This window comes from Apteryx rowi, unplaced genomic scaffold (genome assembly GCF_003343035.1).
Source record: "Apteryx rowi isolate R43461 unplaced genomic scaffold, aptRow1 scaffold_405, whole genome shotgun sequence".
NCBI lineage: Eukaryota > Metazoa > Chordata > Aves > Apterygiformes > Apterygidae > Apteryx > Apteryx rowi.
Genome location: NW_020450580.1, coordinates 614140 through 620139, shown reverse-complemented (window position 1 = coordinate 620139; position 6000 = coordinate 614140). Strand labels below are relative to the sequence as shown.

The following is a 6000-nucleotide window of genomic DNA, read 5'->3' as shown; positions in this document are numbered from 1 at the left end:
AAAGTGATCTTTGTGTAACTTGGCTCTTCTGAGATAGGCGAAAGAATACCAGCTAGCAGATGAGATGGGCCTTGTAGCCTACAGCCCCACACGAGCCCTTTCAAGTTCTGTCAAATATCCATTAGTTGATTTCTTTGACTTCTGAAGAAGTGATATCTGCAATTATTGAGGCAGCATGGGTGCAGATTTTAGAAACAGCCGATCAGTTTGCAAGATATCATCCACAATGGGATTAGCTCAGGGAGCAATGGCAAGCAAGCCCTCAACGATCCAGGCATGGTTGCTAGCTGGGGAGAGATCTGCTCTTCCCTCTGGAATCTGTTATTGCAGAAATGGGTGCAGACTGAATTTGTGGCATGTTCTGAAGTACATAGCTTTGAGCACTGTTGGAAATGGAATACTAGATAGACCTTTGACTTGCTTTGGATAGGAATTTGCATGTGAATTTTGAGAAGAACAGGGGGTTCCTTCCTCTCTTCCATAACAGGTGGTTGGAAATGCAAAGTGGAAGATGAATTTGTTCAGGCTGGTCTTGACTGCTGTCTCATTCTTTGCAAGTGGCAAGTTTCCTGACAGCATCCGTCCCAACACAGTACTCATTTAAGTCCGCAAAAGGCAGATAGAAAAGGAGGGTGAAGAAGAGCCTGGCTCTGATGCTGGGAGGCCCCTGCAGCACAGTATCAGCACCAGAGTGAACAGGCAGTTCTCTTATCTGATATAGTCTGCAAAGCAGACAGATAGGACTGTAGTATTCAGTATGATGGGAATGTGGGGGGTGAGCTCTACCAAGAGAAGAGAAACCCTCCCCTCTATGGATGAGCCTTCATCTCTGAGATATTTCCCCCCTCTCCAGCCCTCATTCCGGTAAGAGGGAGGATCTTTTCCCCATCTAGCGAAGAGATGAAAGAGTGCCCCCCATTTGACACTTCATGAGTTGGCTGAACCCTACAAAATGATCTTCATAAAATCCTGATTCCAAAGCATCAAAGCCTTTTCCTGACTGGTAAAAACCCTAAAAATTCCTGGAAGAACTGCCAAAGGGCAATGGGGCTGATTCTGTCAACTGCCTTTGGTTAGAACTGGGTTTGGTTATTTATGGGGGCCGGGGGAGGCAAGAACTTTCCAGATGAGCGGCTGAACCAAATATAACAATGATAAAAATCAATGCAGTTATGTGAAGGGAAAAGAATGCCTGCACTGAAGGCCTGCATGAGCTTGCACTTCTCTGTGCTGAAACACCCTCAGCATGGTGCTGCTTGTGGCATCCCACCCTGCACTGTTTCCCCACAGATTTCACAGACACCTCTTCCGTATCTGTTGAAATGTGGCCTTCGCTGGGGGGATTCTGGCTAGGTTTAATGGTACATAATGAGACTATGCACTGACTGAGGAGAGAGCAAGGAGTAAATACCATATGCTGCTAACACCATGGCTGGGAGAGTAACCACCTGAATGTTGTGAGGTGTGATCTCATCCCAGTGAGCCTACAGCAGGGCTGGTCTCTCAGCCCATGAGAGAATCCAACAACTGATCAGCAGCATGCTTTTGTCTTCTCAGAAAGGCAGCAGTGTTTTGGTGTCCAGGTCATGCTGAGACTACAAGGAAAAAGTGCCTCTTGCTGAAACACTAATATTGTTCCATAAAGCAGATACGTCTCTTGTCAAATACTAGCTCAGACAGAATTGGTGCACGAGGGATGGAGGCTGGCAGATAGGGTATCAAATGGGTTGCGTGGAAGCTCTTGAATGAAACACAAGGTGTAAAGATGAACATTTCCTGGCTGAAAAGCCTGAAGAGATCTACTCCTGTGATGTGATGGTATGAAGGGATTGAGTGGGCAGAGGGACAGCTTTCAAAATCCCATGGGTTCTTAGGTAGTCCTGAAGCGTTATTCCTGATCACTTATAGGGAGCTGTTGGTGTGTGTGGTACTGCACAGTTATGAGTCAGAGCAAAAAACTCTGTCCCTTCTCCAAAGGATTTACGGTCTAAGAGCACAAGGGAAGACAGAGCATAAGAGAAGGCAGAACGTATGAAGTTGGGACTGATCATTAGATCTTTGCATGCATCCTAGAATAGAGGAGGAGGATTTAGTAATTCCTTTAAGAAGGAAGCTTGCTTGCCATCTGCTTTGAGAGGAAGCATGTTGAGTATCTGGTGTAAGTGGAAAGATGGCTAGAAATCAGAACTGTGTGGGAGAGATGAAATACCTGGTGAGAAGGGATGTTTGCTGGACAGGGTTGGAGATGGTGACTGCAGGCTGCCTTTGGCTGAGTGCATGTTTGGGTTTCCTGTATTAATGCAATTTTGGATGCCTGCACAGGTTGTTAATAGCCACGCAATTAGCCAATCCAATATCAGCATCTTTCTATTGTTGGTTTATTGGTTTCTTTTTTAGGTATCCTTTGGTGGGAAGCCTTCAGTATGGTCACAGAAAGACTATGGAAAGTATAAATTCTCACTTGGACAATTGCATTTTTCCACTGAGTCTTCTTGTACTTCTTTCAACCAGCTGTCTTCTATTTTGTGCTTAGCCTCACCTGCTGAGGAGTATGTATTTACACCCTTGGAAGAGTGGTGAGGTTCAGCCTGCTAAGGCTGCTGTTCACCACTGTGCAGCCAATTCCAGCTCTAGGTAAGTAATGAAACTGGAGGAATGTCTTCCCCAGCAGACAGAGTCTTATCCAGTTGGGTTTTTTTGTTCCTGTCAGATTCTCTGCATTTGTGGTCCCCCCCACCAGGTTGCCTTTCACCGCCCAGCTATCTTGTGGAAGTTCAGCCCTGGCCATAGCCATCAGATGTGGAGTCTACTTGCTCCCTTCTCTGCTCATAACTCCCAGATAGACCCTGGTTTGCAGCACTTGAACGATTAGGCAAAGAGAGGGCCAGTCTGAGGTGAGTGATTTGTTCACTCGTGAGATGGCAGGACCCTTGTTTCTTGTTAAAGGCACCATGAGATAAGAGCTGCTATTGATGTTTTAAGGTGTTTTTACCATGGACCTTTCCCTGAAATGACAGTGTTTATCCACACTTTCTCTCCAGCTTATTGATGAAACCAGAGAATTTTCTCCCGCTGTCTCCTGTCTCTGGAAAGCCCCTAGACAAAAGGATTTTTCAAACACATCATTTCCTTTTGTGAATCAAACTCTAACCCCTTAATGTTCAGCAAATAATTTGTTCCAAAGGGACCGTGTTGTATGTGATCGTAATTACATTTGGTTTTTAATAATCATAAACACTCTTGTTTTCTAAGAACCAGCAAAACTGATTTCCAAATCATTTAATTTGAATGGCATGTTTTGTGTTTGTGTAGCATCTTTTCCCCCCATATGCACTTCTAAAGAAAAACAAACAATGTATTAAAATAAAAAAAAGGCAAATGTGTGTGGGGGAAAACCTTGGAGAACTTTAAAAGAATCTAAACCTGAAAAGGGAGGGTGGGTTCAGCTAATTTGTCCCTCTTTTGTGTGATTTATTAAGCCTTTTGTTCTGGAACGCATGGGTTCAGTGGGAAAGCAGTTTTTGATATATAATGTATTTACTTTTGCTAATTAATTAAAGCAGTATTCATATGAAAATGCCGACTGATAATGGCTTTCACAGCAACAACTGTGTTTTTTAAAGTAGCAACTTTTAATTACAAATTGACTGGCAGAAATGTATAAACCCAAATATTGTTCCACTGATTTCCTTTTAACTGTGTTACTCTTGCTTGATTTATCGGATTAGAGCTTTTCACACATAGTGCGTGGAAGATATTGTTTTTAATGAGAAATTAAAAGATTACCAACAATACCCATAAACCATTAAAAACACAAACTCTAGATGAATGGTAATTAGACAGAATGATTTGAGGCTGATAAATTGAAAGCAATTAATGTATTTGTTTGGGATTCTGAAGATAGCTCCATGTGTTCCAGAATGCTTTGAAGGGTTCAGATTTGGTGCCGGATTGTGTGCGGAGATACCTGCACTGTTTCAAGTGTCCAGGTTACTGGTAGAGTGTTGGTGGAGAAGATGCTGCCAGGGCTCCTGTGGGCTTTGAAGAGAGGGAGAGATGAGAAGCTATAAGAAGGGGGTTTTGTTGGCGGGACTGAATGATTATATCAGAGCAGGGCTTTCTTGGATCCAACCTTTTTTTTTGTTTTGTTTCATCATTATTTTTGACATAACAAAAGGGAAATGTAAAGGAAAACTAGAGAAGATAAAAGGGGAAAGAGCGCCGAGGAGAAGTAAGTTTCTCATCTGTGCTGTGGTTTATCTGTAATGCATCTTCTGCTTAAGCGGTCCAGAGTCAGTCAGCCTGCATGAGATGCTCTCTTGTAGGAGATCAGTAGGAGATTGTATTTGACAGTGTTGGACTGTAACCCCAGCAAGAGCCTCCTGGTTCTGATTTTTCTCTTATTGGCAATGCAAATGTTTTGGGATGCTCTTTCAGCAGAAGGGAGCACTGTCTTGTGGAGGTGCTTTTTGATGATGTGTTCCTTGTACTTGGGTCTAGAACAGAGCTTACCATGATTTCCCATCTCAGGAGAATACTTTAAGAAAAGAAAAATAGCAAAAATCAAGTGATCTCCTAAATCAGGATAGAAATGGCTCTTCTCAAAAATCTTAAAAGAAAAGCACCCTAAAAACCTAAAGCCCCATGCAACTGATCTGATTGATTGAAACATCTCATTTCAAGTTTTACCATTTTTATTCTGAAGTCTTTTCCAAGTGTAAATTAAACAGAATGTTGAAATGAGGAGTCATTGCAAACAAAAACCTGAAACCTTCTCCCAATTTTCCCCCATGTCAAGATATTCTTCAGAATCAGCCCTTTCTTACACAATGTTTTGCTTGTGATAATTTGGCATTTCTGATGGGGGGGGGGTTCTTTTCATGAAAGAAATTCTTGACATGGAATACTGCAAGTGGACCTCCCTCTTCTCTACCATCAGCTTATCTCTCTATTCCAATCCCTTCTTTAGATGTATTTCTTCCATGAGGCTTTTCAGTGCTTATCTGCTGTAGAAAGAAATGGATTATTTAACAAGGCAAGAGCAAGAACAGTGTATGCCCTTAACGTTTAACCATCGGCTGCTGGCATCTGGTTCAGGGAACTGGTTTTCAAAGGATCTCAAGCTCTTGAAAGCACTTAGCAAAGTGGATGCTGGTGGGTGCTGAGTTCTTTTGAAAACCTCACCATCAAATTCCTGGTGGAAACTGTTGGACTGAGCCACAGTTCTTCGAAGCTTTGCCCTGAAAAATGGTGTACTGTATGGAAACTCTGTGGCTTGTCAAATTTAGGACCCAATTCTTTCAATTGCTGACTGCCCAGCACACTGGAATCCAGCAGATGCACTGAAGCTTACATTTGCTGGATCAGGAGTTGTGTTTTCCTTCACTTTTGTGCTTTCTGCTGTGGCTTCATCTCTGTGCAGCACAGGGATGTTCAGTTCCCTGCAACTCTCATGGGGCAATTTGTTATGGCTCTTCTCCATCCCATTGGAGTCACAGTTGATTGGAGAGGAAAGTAGTTGTGTCAGTGAAGAGTATCTTGCTTCCAGGGATGAACTGCACAGGTACTGCTTTGTCCAGTGGGCTCACTCTGGGGAACATTTGCTGGTTTGTTGAGGCTGCTGTAAAGTAGTGGTTTGGGCTTTTCATAAAGTATTTTTTGTTCCTTATACACCGATTCAGCCATCAAATTAGCAAATAAGGTTCCTGGAGGAGCCACCTGGGACCTATTGCAAAGGCTGGATGCCAATAAAATCCAGTTGCATGTTGCAAAAGGGAAAAGACCAATAAGGAAACAATAACAGAAAAGCTCTATTAAAAAGGCATATGGATACAATGTTGCTGGCCCAGTTAATGAACCTGTTATATTCAGTAGTGCAATAAAATCCGAAGTAATTGCAAATGAAACTTAATGCCTTGTAAAAGAGTTCAGCTCCTTTCTTCCATGGCTACAGCTTCTTGAAATAAAGGCCTGATCCAGCAGGAGGTGTATGTGTGCTGC

General features: G+C 42.8%; 1 protein-coding gene across 1 annotated transcript in view; it reads left to right on the top strand.

Annotated features, from left to right (window-relative positions):
• The first annotated feature begins 2516 nt into the window (after positions 1-2516).
• Positions 2517-6000, top strand: part of LOC112970750 (translation initiation factor IF-2-like) — a 36957-nt gene continuing 33473 nt past the window's right edge. The window contains exons 1-2 of the transcript XR_003255157.1: positions 2517-2634; positions 2741-2894. The gene's annotated coding sequence lies outside the window, so the exon portion shown is untranslated. The remainder of the gene's footprint in view (positions 2635-2740; positions 2895-6000) is intronic.